The following is a 15,524-nucleotide window of genomic DNA, read 5'->3' on the forward strand; positions in this document are numbered from 1 at the left end:
CGTCGATTCGAGGAATTTAATTAAAAGACGAGGGAGGGAGGAGAGAATATGCTCGTTAAAAGAGCACAGGCGGTGTGAATTCTTCGACGGGATTGATTCGAGAGCGGTATTTAAACGCGTTCTCCCTTCCCCTCCCCCCCTTGCCCGATCAAAAAAGAAATAGGTAGATAGGTGGTTCCGAGCAGAGGGAGGAAGGGTTAAACAGACGATGTAAAATTGGATTTATCGGGGATCGCGATTAATTAAAACCGGAAACGCGCTCGTCAATTCTCGACACGGCGAGGGGGGGGGGGAAGGGGGGAGAGGCGAGAGGCGAGGAGGACGAGGGAGGGAGGGAGAGTGATATCGATAACGATCAACCAACGCGGTTGTTTCCGCGATGTTGATAAATTATCGAAATATCTCGAAAGCGTCCCACGTTTCACGGTCCGTTATCTATCTCCTGAGATAGCGTTTCTCCTCTCTGCGGGTGAGAGGGGGAGGACCGTCGTCAATTTGCACGAGCGCGCGTGTATTCCCCGGAAGGTTGATAAGAGGGAGGGCGGGGGTCGTCGAAACAAATGATTTCATCCCTATTAATTCTAAATTGCAAGTTACTACTAACTGTAGCATCGTGGTAATACCCTTACCTCGGTTATCCGCGCCAACCTGGGGAATGAATCGAGGTAAATAACAATATCTCCAGATCTAGGGAACGCCGGGTGAACAACAAACGCCGTTTATTCCATTTGCCCGGAGGGGAGGGCGGCGAACGTTTTCTCGCTAATCTCGCCTCGTCTTTTTTCTTTTTTTCCTCTTTTACACCGAAGGTAATACGCTTCGAATGATTCTCGATTAATTTCCGCGGGCGGAAACGTATTAAAAGATCGAAAAAAAAAAAAAAAAAAGGAAAAAAAGGAAGAATCCATTCGCGGGAAAAGTGCAGCGAGGGTTACGCACCGTTTCTTCGAATCGAGGCGCGCATCGATCCGCGCCAACTTTCAGCATGAGCAGCGCGGGAGTCGACCGAGTGTGCCAGAAAGTGGCGAAATAACAGTCGGAATAAAAAGAGTTTTCCAAACCGGGGAGGGGGAGGGAACCGAATTAACACTCGCCGCAAGTCGAATTGGGCCGGGTTCGTTGGCGAGTGTTCGTAATTTCTAAAAATCGATGTCGCGTCGTCGGTCGACGAACCGAGGATTGGATTCTTTTCCCCCTCTAGCAAGGGAGGGGATGTAAAAATAGGAAGGTTGAGGCGGGAGGGGGGGGGAGAGGACAGGTGAAAAGGAGGACAATGGCGTATTAAGCAAATCGCATGGCAGTCGGAGAACTTTGTTCGAATCGGATGGTGAATTATGAACGATCCCGGCGGGTAACACACCTACAGGGAGTTTCAGCCAACGAGTGAGGCGAGTGGTGGAGTATTTACGAGGCCCCAGCGGCGCGGCTTGCTCTCATTGATAAATTTCCCAAGCTAACCGCTTTTTACCCGACCGATGGATACCGTTCGCCAAGAAAACGAACCCCGCCCTCCGATTTCAACGAGAGAACCCTCGAGTCAGCGAGTCGTCCCCTCCCCCCCCTCCCCCCCCCCCGCCCCCTCCATACAACTTTAACCGATGGTACTAAGCTACTTGTGCTGCTCAGTTGGTGGTTTCGATCCAATCTTTCGATCGGTCGGGAAGAATCGAGGCAAAGTTTTCGAACGAATCTGTTATCTCGACAGGTGGATGGAAATGATGGGGCACGGACTCGAATCATCGCGCAGCGTGGAGAAAAATATTTAACCGAATTACAGAAGATTTGAAAGACGAAAGAAAACCATTTTTCCTTTGGCTTTCGACTTGCCTGCCTTTCATCCGCTATAAGTGCCCTGAAAAATGCACTTCGATCGTACGACAACGGTTTCGATCCGAAAAATTTTCGATCGAAATAAGAGACGATCCGCTTCCTTAATTCGATTTCGACTCGAAGACTATAATTACGCGATTCCACGCTTGTCGCTTCAAATTTCGCTATCCACGATATTTTTCTAACCACCTATTTTTTTTCCTTTCTTTACTAAGAACTGATCCTGATCTCGTGCGGATTCGCGCGCCTTTCGTATGGAAAGCAGGCGTTTCGTTAAGCGGACAACAATTTTTTTTTCGAAGAAGAAGAAGAAGAAAAAAAAAAAAAATTAATGCAAACCCGCGGGAACAAAAGGGGGGAGGAAAAAAACGGAAAAAAAAAATCAGGACGCGGCGCGTACGCGCGATCAAAAAGTAAAGGAAAAACCGAGTTGCGCCGCCGCGCGCTCGACATCCGAATGTAACGCGATACATTCGAAACGAAAGGGAAAATGAATATGAATGCTGGGACCATTAAAACGTGCGTGCTACACACACACGCGCGCGCATACGCGTGCACACACGCGCGCGCGCAAGAGGGATAGAAGTGGGAATGACTTTCCGGTTGCATTTTCATTTCGTTTCGTTTTGAAAGGAACGGGGAGAAAAATCGAAACCCCGCGATACCATCGAGGAATACACACAGGTATGTTCGAAACCTACATTCGACTGGGGGGAGATATTTTACACGTGTTTTTTTCTCTTTTCCTTCCCTCCTCCCCTTTTCTGAAACCGGAGATTAAAAGGATTTCATCCGGTATCGCTGTGCAAGTAAAAGGGGAATAGACGAATGAAACGGATGTACTGTTGCTTTTCACGCGTCACGCAAAGGGATTGTTTAAAGGATTCTTTAATTTTTCCTCGAAAATAATTAGAGAAGAGGAAGAGAAAGAGGGTTAAGTGTCTCGCGGTTTATTCGAATTTGTTTTATTCGATTGGCCGATCGTTATATCGAGAGATCGATATACGAGACGAACAACCGAGGATCACGAAACGTATCGTGGAGAATTATATTTTGGGGGAGAGGAGGGAGGAGCGCTATTCTCTATAGCTCGTCGGAAGACTCCGCCGCTTTCTTATCCCCTCGAATAATTCCAGTTCGAACGCGGTAAATCCTTCGCCTCGTCTTTCTTTCTCCCATCCAAGGAAGCGAGACACTCGCTAAAGACGCGGTGATCAGCCCGCCAAACAATTCCTGCCCTGAATGGAAAATAATATATAAAAGAAGAGATGTTAAAAGGAGAAATATTGAAAATAGTGAGAGGAAAGAGCGAAGCGAAAAAACGAACGTTTTCTTCTAATTCTTCTTCCCCGGGTCGTTTTCTTTTCTTTTTTTCTTTTAAAAAGTAAAGTTTCCTTAACGGAAGAAAAAGTAAGATAATCTACCGATGAGGGGGGCGAAAAAAAGAAATCGAAGAAACAGTTCGATTTCACAAAGTAAACCTGACTTCCTCCCTCGGGATCGGGGAAGTTTGGCGTCTTATCGAGAGGGGGCGTGATTTTCCAAGAAAAAGCGCGCAGGTTTCGCGGCGAGCTACGAAAAAATGATGAAACCGGTTTAACGGCATCGACGCGCCGATTTATGGAAAGAAGAGACGGTTCTCCCCACGGATCGATATCGAGGGGAAATGATTTCACGGAGGGGATGGTGGAAAAAATGACGGGGAATTTTCGGGAGCTGACGTCCATTCGAATGAACCGTGACGAATTTTTACGAGCGACCAACTTGCCAAATGGAAGGGAAGAAGTCGAAAGTGTAGTCGTTCGGCTGGACCGGTGCCATATTTTTTAATCTGGCGGAGTGTTTTTGCCCATTCAACGAGGGAATTCGACGACGCCCGTGTCCGTCGTATCATCGGATCCGTATCGCGTTTGGAAAAGAGCAGAGAGCACGCGGAATGTACGACCGGATTCTCTGAAAAATTGCCGTTTAAAAATCTGGGAAAATTTGCCACGGTAATTCGAAACTAAAACAAAAACGCCACGAAAAGAAAACGAGCAGCGAAAAATTCTCGCGCGAAATCATGCAATTCTTTAAATCGGATCCGATAAACCGAAGAGGGACAAGTTTTAAAAGAGAAAAAAAGATTCAATATTGCGTTGCCACGTTCCTTGTTTTGAACAAGAAAAAGGGAGAGCAGGGGAGGAAAAAAATATATATCGTCATGGAGTCGATCGCAACGTTCCATCCCTTTAAGAAGGCAGTGGCGCGTGAAACGATGGCCGACAGACACTAATAACTTGGAACTTGATCGTCGAAATGTAAATAAAAACGCAGCAAACGCTTTAATGCAAATCACCCACCAAGATATACGTGTATGTATATACGGTAAAAAAAAATCTCTTTCGAGATTTTTATCCAGGAAGCGCCTCTTTGCAAGAGAGAGAGAGAGAGAGAGAGAGATGAAGGATGGCTCCGGAGAAGTCGTGCAACTTAAAAAAACAAGAGAAAAACTGTTTCAACTTAGAGAGATTCGGTTGGTAAATGGGATAGGAGCAGCTCCCTCGCACTTTAACTGGACCCTCGAAACTTTAACAGGTTCCTCCTCGGTCTTCCGGCCTCGATCATCAACCCTCGAGGACATTTTATATGCACGCGACGATACATTCGATCGAAAAATCTTTAACACCAACGTCCGCTCTAACATTTCGGAAATACGAAGAAATATTTCGATTAATTCGAATTCGTACGGTTGTATTAAAAAGTCTCGTCCATCATCCTCGAATATTTCTCGTATAATTCTTTCACGAGGTTGTTCGCCCTCGCACTATTGCGCACGGCCGCGTTTACTCTTCCTCTGGCGCGGGGAGCGCCGGATTTGTGGGGCCGCTGCTTAATTCCCTTTTCCTTCGACCGCCTTCCATTTCGACCAACCCCTTTGCCGCATCCCTTTCCCTCTCTCGACCTCTTCTTCTTCTTTTTTTCTTCCTTTTTTTCCTTCCTTTTTTTCGAGACTGCCCGGATACGCATCGATTCGACTTTCCAACCCCCCTCCCCCCGTTTCCTCCATCGAAAACGATGAGGAAAAACTGCGCGATATTCCGCGTTTTGTTCGCGATCAGAGACCACGGGTTTTGTTATAAATTGCAATTACCGGAGGGAAATTGAAACCGCGAGAATCCGCGAGCGTTCTCTTCGTTTGTTGTGCGCGGCGAAATATCAACCGGGTGGGGCCATTGGAGTCAATTGAACGCGATTTGGAGTCTCGTATATTGGAAAATATATATTCAAAAAAAGAGGAAGAAGAAGAAGAAGAAAGAAAGAACGAAAAATGAAAGGGAAGAACCGAAAGGATTGAAAAATTAAAAATAAAAAAGAATCGTCGATTCGAACGCGGGGCCGCCAGTATCGATCTTTGATCGTGCGTTGAAAATAATTCAAGGCGGAAGGAAGGGGAGGAATCCTCTACTCGGCGGCCATAAAATCTCTTTATAGCGAGACAAATGGAGGTCGTCGTATTTAACGAGGACAATTTTTTGCACCCCCGTTTTCTCCTCCTTTCCGCCCCCTTTCCCCCCATCCCCTTCCCTCTATCATCGCTCAGCCGGAATTTCCTTCGAGCACAGTTCCTGGTGAAGTTCAGTGAACCCCGTCGTCGATTCCGGGGCGTCGGAATAACAATCTGGACAAAGAATCGTTAGCAGGGATTCCTTTCGGCATTCCTCCCCTCCATCATCGTTCAAAATCACCTCGAATTTTTCGAAACTCGCGAGAGGCTGTCCACGCGCATCTCTTCTCTCTCTCTCTCTCTCTCTCTCTACTTCTCGCAACGAAGAAAGCGATCGAAAAATCGTTCGATCGAAATCGAGAGGAAAAATTTTTATCAATTTGCGAAAGTAAACGGGGAGAAGGAGGAGGAGAAGGGTTGGAAGAACAGAGGGTTGGATCAACGTTGATAACCGTATTCCATTTCGCAAGAGAACGGATCCTTTAAAGCGCTTAAACACGCGGCCACGGTTTACTGCTTAACCGCGGGGATCAGCAATGCGGAAACAAGGGATGAAATCAGAGGGAAGTCGAGGTCGATGCACGAGAGCGACCACTACTGTAAACGCTGTTCACTGGCGTACAAAAGCGATCAGAAAAATTGCAAAGCTCGGGAAATGCCTCTCGATCTCGCCAATTCGTAGCCGCGCTTCGTTTCGGGGGCTCGGTTTCGGTGTTTTAAAAATGGGATCCGACGTTCTTTTTATAGGGCTGTCAATATTTTCGCGTTAATACTCGGACGGACGTCGGCCCATTTTAATAAAGCAACAACTTTCTACGCGCAACACCCAATAATATCGGTCGGCTCCCGTTTTATTGGAGCGCGCGCGATCCCTCCATGGTAAACAATAATCGGGGAATATCTCGTTTTTACTGTCTATCGATCTCTATACGGGGGTGTTGGTAACCGTAACAGGTGGTATACAGCCGACGACTTTCCGCGAGGATAAATAAATTGAAAATATCGAAACTTTTCCTCTCCCCCCCCCTTTTTTTTTCTTTTTTTTGTTTGGGAACCAATTTTTCAAAATTTATTACCCCGAAAAAACGAAATATCGCGCTTCGAACTCGGTTAAAATTAATTCGTTCGCCGCGGGGAGAATGAATTTTTCCAGGCTCGTGTAATAATACGTGTAAACAAAGTTCGTTCGAATCTTTCGAAATCCTCGAATTCGGGTAAAATTAACCTTCGTGCTTTCTTCTCTTCGTTATATAAATATTTGCTCGGAACGAATTCCAACCAGTCGTTCCACCACACGGTTAATACATATTTAACATGGCGGGGAAATCTTATGCATGTGAAAAAAAAAAAATAACTATGCATCAGAGCGATATGTAAAGTGTATCACGGAGAAGCTTCTATTTAAATTACAAATCGCGATACGAGGACGATGACGTTGTTTGCACGCAAATTCTCCAAGGATATCCTCTCTTCTATAGAAGGAAAGAACGCGCTGTCCTACGATCCTTCTTAAGCAACTCCTTCTTATATATTTCATCGTAACGTGTACGTACGTTCATCGTGTCGAAATCGATGAAAATGGGAAGAAAAATCGCGCGAATAATCGTCGAATAGAAAGATTTCTCTCCGTCGACGACTGTTTAAATCCTCCGTTATAACCGAAAGGGTAGGTTCGCGGTTTGCAAAGCTCTGGCCACTGGACAGAAAGCTCATTAAAAAAATAACAATCGCAGAATTTCACCGGACGAGTGTACCTTACTTTTGGCGCGTGCATCATTCACGATTATGCACCAGTCAGTAGCGTGACTGAGTGGTTCGCAGGGGAGTGGTTCGCCACAGGCTGTTCACAAATTCTTATTTTCTCGTTTCCCCGCTTTCCTCGGGACGAACGCGCTCGTCCTTTCTCTCTTCCCCCTTCTCCTTCTTTTCTCTTTCTTTTTTCCTCTCTCTCTCTCAACCCAAACTGCACGCTCGCGCGCGCACAGGGAGGACGTTTAATACGGTCGGTGGTGAGAGCCGTGTCGGGATGAAATTATTATTGCGAAACATTTGCATTACAAAGTGGTGTATCTCGTGTATCGGGCGGTGGCCTCTGGCCGGCGAAAGGGGAGAAAAATGGAGCAGTGCCGTGGATGGACGGGTTCTCTTGGCCTCGGAGTGCAACACTGCCACTTCATAGCGAGGGGCCAACTCGGTCGCTTTAACCTGCATTCGCGACTGCGCCCGGCAATAGCCTCGAAATGAAAAATGCAGTCTGTGTATACTTGCCACGGCCGGATGAGAAAATCAACGTCCTCGATACGCGGGGGAGGCGATCCACCCGATTCTTTGATCGCCCTTCTTCGACTTCGTCTCTCTCGTAATTCCTTGCAATTTTTTTCTTCTTCTTCTTCGCGATGCGATTAAATAATAATAAAAACTCGTCCAGTGAAAAATATTCCGCCCCAATTCTTTAATTTTCCTCTTTTTGAGATCAGAGAGAGAGAGAGAGAGAGTTACGTTTATTCGTGACTCTCTGTGAGAAGAATAGAGAAAAATTAACGAATGGATGGAGAAGGGAGGGATAGATAGGTGAAGATTCGGTTCGGGGAAGAAAAAAGGTTGAAAACAAACGTTTCGCGGTTGATTTGAAATGGCAACGAGGGGGGAAAGCACGCAATTTCGCAGCATCGCTTCGAAAAGCAGCTTGAAACCCGCGGTCCCTCGCTAAATCGGTCCTGACCTCAAAATGAAAAATGCAGCGTTCCTCCCTTCCTCGACGAGGGGATTAACCTTCTCCATCGAACGGTGAAAAAAAAAAGAAAAAAAATTTCGTCGCAAATTTCTCAGCATTGAATCGTTTACCCGGCGTAAACAATGCCTTCTGCTGCGTTCTCCCCTCCCTCCTCCCCTATCGATCGCGAGAATCCCACACGCTCGCCGCTTTTTCCTTTCTTTTTTTTTTTTTTTCGCTCTTCTCCAAAGCTTTTCGGTCTTCTTCGATCCTCGAATCTTCGAATTTTCGAATACGCGCACCTTTCCTCTTCCTGGACGAAGTAAGAAAAAAAAAAATAAATAAACATTCGAAGAAATTGAAAAATGATCGAGAGATTGGATCGAAACGAGAGGCTTTAGAAAATTTGGAAGGAATACGAGGAAGCGCACCGTATTGTTCGAAAGTTCGACGAACGAAAAGTTCGCGCGAATATCGGCGAATTCTTCTCCTCCCCCTCCGTTCTTTCCCTCGGGACAATGGAGAATTGGATTGGAACCCGTAAATGATTCGCGGGGAGCAAGAAGAAAATCGACGAAGCGAACGAGCTTGAGGATAATTAAATTAAAATAGTAGAAATAATTGGATGTATAGGATATACATGGTAATCGGGGTTGGCTTCGACTCGTTGGTTCCGAAAATAAACCCAACTGTAATGCGAAAGTTTAGCCGGTTGGCATCCCGCGCGAGCAACGTGAATTTGAATATCCGCATTCAGACATCGGTTCGAGTGCATCGCTCGAGAGGCGATCGATAAAAGGAGGCAAGGAAACGAAGCGCTATGCACACACACTTGACTCGTTAAACAAGCAATTTGATGATTTCGCGGCGGTTCTCTCCAAGAGCTCGCAATTTCCCTCGTGTTTTCGCCACTCTTTTTTTTCCCCCCCTCCTTTCATTTTTCTTTCCTTTTCTCTCCCTCTCTCTGTTTTTTTATTTCACGGTTTATTTCGAGGCGAGCGTTATCCCTCGTTTCGCGAAATTTCGAATCAAATCGGCCGAGGGATGCCGAACGTTGATTGGACGCGCGAGAAATTCGAGAAATCCGACGTTGTTGTTTTATGTTAAACGCAGAGTCGAGAAAATATGTAAAAAAAAAAGGGGGGGTGGGGGAAAAAAAGCCGACCGGATCCACTTCCGACCGGTGCTTGCTGTGTTTGATTGCTCTCGGCTATTTCGAACACGAGTGAAATGATGCGCGCTACGACGCTCGAAACAACGAGAAATATCAGCATCACCTGGCGCGATGCATTTCTATTTTAATATCGTATCTGCGATTCGTTCAATTATAACGAATAGTCGAGTTAAAAAAAAAAAAAAAAAAAAAGAAAGAAAAACTGTAAAGAGCTGTCGATGAGATAAAAAACGAGTTGGTTAGATTCAATTTTAAATTTTCATACAAATTTTTGTTTGAAAAACGCGTTCGTGATAGAAATGCTCGATCGTTCAAAGGAAATGGTTTCACGAAGGCGGATTCGCGATAAATTATACTTGATTTGCGAACAAACTAAAATTTTCACTGGTAGCCACGCCCAGCTCGATCTCGCCGATTGCGTCAAACTACGCGCACACGTGTCGTCTCGACATGTGTCTGATCTTTCCTGATCCGCCGCGAAAATTAGCAACGAAAGCTACTAAGATGAAAGAGAGAAAGAAAGAGAAGGAAAGGAAAAAATCTCGTCTCTCTCCACGCGACAACAACCGTGTGCCGAATCGAACGTTCCGAAAAAAAAAAAAAACAAAAATAGAAAATAAATAAAGTCATGGGGAGGAATTTTCCACGAAAGCGGTCGACAAAAATCTCGGCGACAAAATCGATCCGCGCGCGAACGAAGAACGGAGCAGCAGTTCGTTGTCTCCTCGTTTCGGGGGATGGATGGAAAAAAAAAAAAAGAAAAAAAAAAGGAAAAAATTAACGAGGGGCACTCTCCTTCTTTTCTCTCTCCCTCCCCCCCTTAGTCGGTCGAAAATCCATCTCTGGAATATCTGGGCGGAGTTGGAGTGGCGCGTACTCGAGTACATCCACGTTCTATCGCTCAATTTACGTTCGAGTAAGAAAATGGAGCAGTGCGGTGGGTGCGGTCCACTTGGTTACGTGGTGTAACACCACCACTTCACAGTGACCGACCAACTCGGTCGCTTTAACCTGTGTGTATTCCTATCTATCCCAGTAGCTATCGCTCACCCCTCTCGATTAAAAAGGAAAAAAAAAAAAAAAAAAGCCGATAAAAGTGCGCTTCTCCCACTATTAATTATTGGCTGCCTCGCGTTTTCCCCGTCGTTAATTTTCGCGTCGATAAAATCGCGCGCGATCGAGAACCAGTTCCGAAGAAGAAACCTATCCGTGCGAAACGATCGAGACTGGTAATTCGTAATTTTAAGAGATTAAACAATTTGAGAATTTATGCTGATGATGTATTTAGAGAATTAAATACATTTTGAAAAGAGAGTTGGTTAATTTCGAACGCGATATGATATATATATATATTCGCGTTTAATCGCACTTTTGATTCCGCTAATTCCGCGTTTATATAAAGTATAACAACGGATCGATTCTCGATTCATTCGTGAAAACTACTTCTTTCGAATTCGATTTCTATCGAATTTCTAATTCTCGAGGGAACGAAAAAAAAAAAAAAAAAAAACAAAAATTTTGACTTGTATCAGGGAAAAGCGTGAAAATTCGTTGTTGATGGAAATTATGGCGTAATTTTCATTCGATTCGAAGCAAACTTTGGAAATTCAAGGTTCCGATAGAATTGCAAATTCGATTAAGATTTCGACCGAATTACAAAGAGAGAAGGAAATGGAGGGAAAGAGGAGGCGGAAGATTGTAGTCGTTTCGGATTATACGATAATACGCGTGCTCATCCGGTGAAACAGAAAATCGGATCAGGGAGCAAGCGATAAAAAGTGGCGTTACAGAGTGCGGGTATCCGCGCGAACAAACAGGATCATCGTAGAAAATTCGAGGCCAATTGAAAATCATCGTAAATTCGATACAGATTAGCCGGACTAGGCCACGGATCGACTCTTTTTTTTTTTTTTTTTTCCCCTCTCTTAACACACTCGTTCCATCCCGGCTTAATTTTTATTCAACGATCATCAATCGGTATACGAAACACCTTCAACGACCACGATCATCCACGATATATCCATTTCGATGCATTTCGAACAGACTCTCCCCTTTTGTTTTTGAAAACGACAATTCTCTCTTTATTACGAAAAGGGGGGAAAAAGCTGTACGAATAATTTTCACGTACGAATTTTCATTACGAAGATTTTGGAGACAAGAAGAAGAAGAACGATTCCCTACGTTGATCCTTACACGTAATTAATATTCGCGAGCAATGAGAGGTGGAAAGTTCGAAGAATTAATGAAGAACCGCGAGCGGATAGTTCTTCCTCGAAATACCTGGCATCCGGTCAAACGGAAGAAAGGAAGAAAGTTTCGCGATGTCGTTGGCGAAGAACGCGTTGGCGAACGTGACGAGGGAACGGGAAAACCTCAACACCGCAGAGGTGGAGGCGGGCAGACGTTAATTCGAATGTAAATTTCGTCCCTGCACAGAGCCATGACTGTGGGTTGGATCATAAATTTGAATATCAATATATCCCGCTCGATAAATCACGCTCGCGTCACGCCTAAGAGAAACGATTGACCGACGATGACAGTCCTCTCTCTCCTTCCCCTCCCCCCCCCCTCCTCTCCTTAATGACAATTTCTTCCCTTCTCTTTAAAAAAAAAAAAAAGAAAAGAAAAGAAAAACCCGCGCCACGATGGGATGGAAAAAGTTTGCATTTTTATCGAGCAAAAAAAAAAAGGAAAAAAAAAAAAAAAAAAACTATCCTCGTCCGATATCTACCTTTTTTTTCCTTTTTTTTTTTTTAAATCGACGCGATAAAAAAGATCGAAATTAATTTTAAACGAGAGTAACTCTCGTCGTCGTTATGTATTATATACGTAATATAAAGCAACGGATAGGGGACGGATAATAAATCTGTAGATCCGCGTGGTCAAAAACGGTTAAAATAAAATTGAAACGTAAACGCGATAAACGCGAATATATACATATATCTTTGGTCGGGGATATATACGATAAATATACTGAAAATTCCGACGTTTCATCGAAAATTGAGCGGTAACTGAACGGCGGAGGGGGTCAGGAGTGGTTTAATCAAGGATTCGGCGATAAAATGACAGGGGGGGCGGGCCGGAAGTGGGGGAGGGCCGCGTCAGCAGGTTTTCGACCGTTCGGCATTTCCATCCGAGACACACGAGCTCGCTCGCCACTACGGAAGTGTCCTCGCCCTTTGTCCGGAAGCGGACGCGGTCGCGATGAAACGCCCAATCGTCCTTTTTCGTTCCTTTGAAAAAAAAAAAAAAAAAAGAGATCTCGAGGCGAGACATCCAAGTGTAGATAGAATTCGAACGATTCGATACTCAACTATACGCGAAATCTACGTCGATGATGCAGGTGATTCGTTTTCGAACGATGGGAGGAGGAGAGAAAGGGAGGAAAGGATGGATTCGTTTCACGAGATTCGCGTAGGATGAAATCGGGTGAAAGGTTGGGTCGATCGATGGCGAAACAAACGTTCGAACGAGGTTCGCAACGGATTCGATGGAGAAGACCCGCGGATAAGGCAGAGAAATTTCGTCGATTGGCAGAGAAACAACGATGGGATATCATCTGTTGATCGCGGAGATGTGCCCTCGTGTTGTCTCTGTAAACGAAACGGGTTAAAGGGAAATTTGTTTGCGATACGAATTAATGATTCGAATCGAAACTTCCAATATTAGATTCGAGAATGAGCGTTATCGATCGATGGAATCGATGAGCGATAAACACGCGCGTTATTCGTCGAATCTGTTGCCTTACGATAATACGTACGTACGGGGAACGAAACGAGGGGATTGAAACGGTGTATTTGCCGCAAGTATGGCGGCAGTTTTGTTTGATTCAACGGTTAAAACGCGATCGCGCTTCTATCAAGAGTAGAAAAGAGTTTGACAATGGATTTACGATTTTTGGCACGGAGGAGGGGAAGGGAGGGGAGGGGAGGAGGGGACGGTGTCGAACGATCGGTGAAAAATAGAGATCGGGGAACGTGAATTCGCGTCACGCGTAAATATTATCGGCAAAAGCGAGCGTAAATTTTAATCGTAATGGATTCGTACGTTTCGAAAACTACTACGCACTATGTATACGTGTATAAATATACACGGTCCCGTGTGAACTCGCGCCGTTTCCATCGTGCAACATTGCGACGGGGGAGGAGGGGAGGGGAGGGGAGGGAATAGATAATGGAACCGCAACGGAAAAGTGGAAACGATGATTTTTCACTTAAAATTTTCCACCACGGTTCCATTTCGAAGCGCAAAGTATCAATGAAATATCGAAGGGAAATGGTATCGAGTGGGGAAAAAAGGATAAGGGAGTGAGAGAGAGAGAGAGAGAGAGAGAGGAGGAACGGATTGATAGGAGAAAAAGAGGAAGAAGGAGGGAGAGAGAGAGAGAGAGAGGGGGGGAGAGAGAGAGAAACTAGAGGACTACGCCCAAGACCTACCACGACATCCTTGAAAGCACTCCCACGTTTTCGCGCGATTCCATAGAAGCTTTCGGTTGGTTTTCCTAAAAGTTCGGGCGGAGGAGGGGGGATGGAAGGAATTTATTCGTCGTCTCGAGCAAAGACGCGATCCAAATAAGGGGGAAAAAAAAAAAAAAAAACACTTCTACTTTGTATTTAACCAGGATTTCTAGACGTCGATCGATTCCTTTTCTCGATTCGTTTTCTTTCTTGATTGATTCCTTTTTCGAAGAGGGACGAGATCCTATTCGATCGATCGAGTCGAGGAACTGCGAACGAGAAAGTTTAATTGAAAAAAAAAACAAAACAAATAAGAAAGAGTAGGAAACGCGTTTAACTTACATGTCGATTTTAAATATTTCGCTTTGATCCTGATTTCCCACAAAGTTCGATTTTCCATTTTAAGATTCGCGTTACAAAAGCGAACGGATCGATATACTTTGAAAAAGAGATCGTCCTCGAACGAGGGAGGGGAAGGGAGAGAGGGAGAGAGAGAAGAGAGAGAGAAAGAGAGAAAGAGAGAGGGGAGGGAGAACGCGATTATTTGTCCGTGAAACGAGAAAGGTTACGTTTTTAAAGTTTCACCTGATCGAAGCCGAGAGAGAAGAATTTAATTATATCGCTCTTGTTTCACTCACGAGGGTGGACACGTGACGATGACAACGCCCTTAAAATTATTCGCATCGACGGACTAATTAAATTAATTCACACGCGCAACATCTCTCGCTCGTAGAATTGTCGCGAAATTTCCGGTGTGCAGAACTGTCGCTTATTTACATAAATGAAATACCAATGGCGTTTCACTATTGTCGCGTTATAGAAATAACCATGGCGCAGTTTCAGCATACGCGTGTACGCGGGTTCAACGACACGATCGAAATGAGAAACGATCGCGCGTACGTATCCGTATATGTATACACATAATATAAACAGACGAGGAAATTTTCTTTGTCCGAAATACGAAATACGTCGTAAACATAACATAACATAATTGGCGTGTCGCTACGAATTCCAAGAATTCGGATACGTGGAACGCGCGACGTATACGATTGTACACGTTTACAGGTAGAACGAAAGAAACGATAAGAAATTGGAAATATCGCGATGTAATGTATGCGCAATAATAATATGGGATATTAATAATCGAATCGATTCGAAATAACGACGAAATAAACGTTCGGGCGGAAAAGAAAAAAATAAATAAAGCGGAGGAGAATAAAAGATAGACGGACTCACGTTGCTCTGCCGGCGGGTGGGCACATTGCCCGCGGGCGTCGATGAGGAGTAACGGCGAAGGACGAGCTACCGTATCCCGGGCTTGCTGTGTAGGGAGCACGAGGACTTGGTGCGCCGTGCCGATTCACCCGCAGCAGTCCCCAGTCCTCGTCGCGTGGACGTGGCGCACCCGCACATATCCCCCACGTACCCGACGTCGTGGCCGTAGCGGGTGCTGTCGCCGGTGCCGTGGCCGCCGCCGCCGTCACTGTCGTCGTCGTCGTCGTAAGCTTGTCTCGCGCGTGAAACCGGACGCGTAACCGTCGCGGTCGCGGTCCTCGTCGCGGTCGTGCTCGTGGCCAATCACCGGGAGGACTGTCACCGAGACGCGCGCGAATACCGGCCCTCGTATCTAGCCGAGAGTCGGCCGCAGTGCGGGTACGCGGCTATCGAGACGAGGAACCGGCGGCCGGCCGCCACGTCGCAACCAGGTAGGTAGGATCGGTAGAGTGGGTAGGGACGGCGCACCGACACACCAACACCCACCGGAGAACAGGGGCCACGCACCACTACCGATACCGCGTATCGATAGATACGAGTGAGACGATAGCCCCGAGAAGAGATCCGGACGGCACAACAACAACAACA

At 45.6% G+C, this 15,524-nt stretch overlaps 1 protein-coding gene across 1 annotated transcript in view; it reads right to left on the bottom strand.

Moving 5' to 3' along the window:
• Nucleotides 1–15,524, bottom strand: part of nAChRalpha1 (nicotinic acetylcholine receptor alpha1) — a 117,096-nt gene extending 101,572 nt beyond the window's left edge. Inside the window, exon 1 of the mRNA XM_031919295.2 lies at nt 14,898–15,524. The gene's annotated coding sequence lies outside the window, so the exon portion shown is untranslated. The remainder of the gene's footprint in view (nt 1–14,897) is intronic.

This window comes from Apis florea, unplaced genomic scaffold (genome assembly GCF_048593485.1).
Source record: "Apis florea isolate Af1SG1 unplaced genomic scaffold, ASM4859348v1 contig_1615_pilon, whole genome shotgun sequence".
Classification (NCBI taxonomy): Eukaryota; Metazoa; Arthropoda; class Insecta; order Hymenoptera; family Apidae; genus Apis; species Apis florea.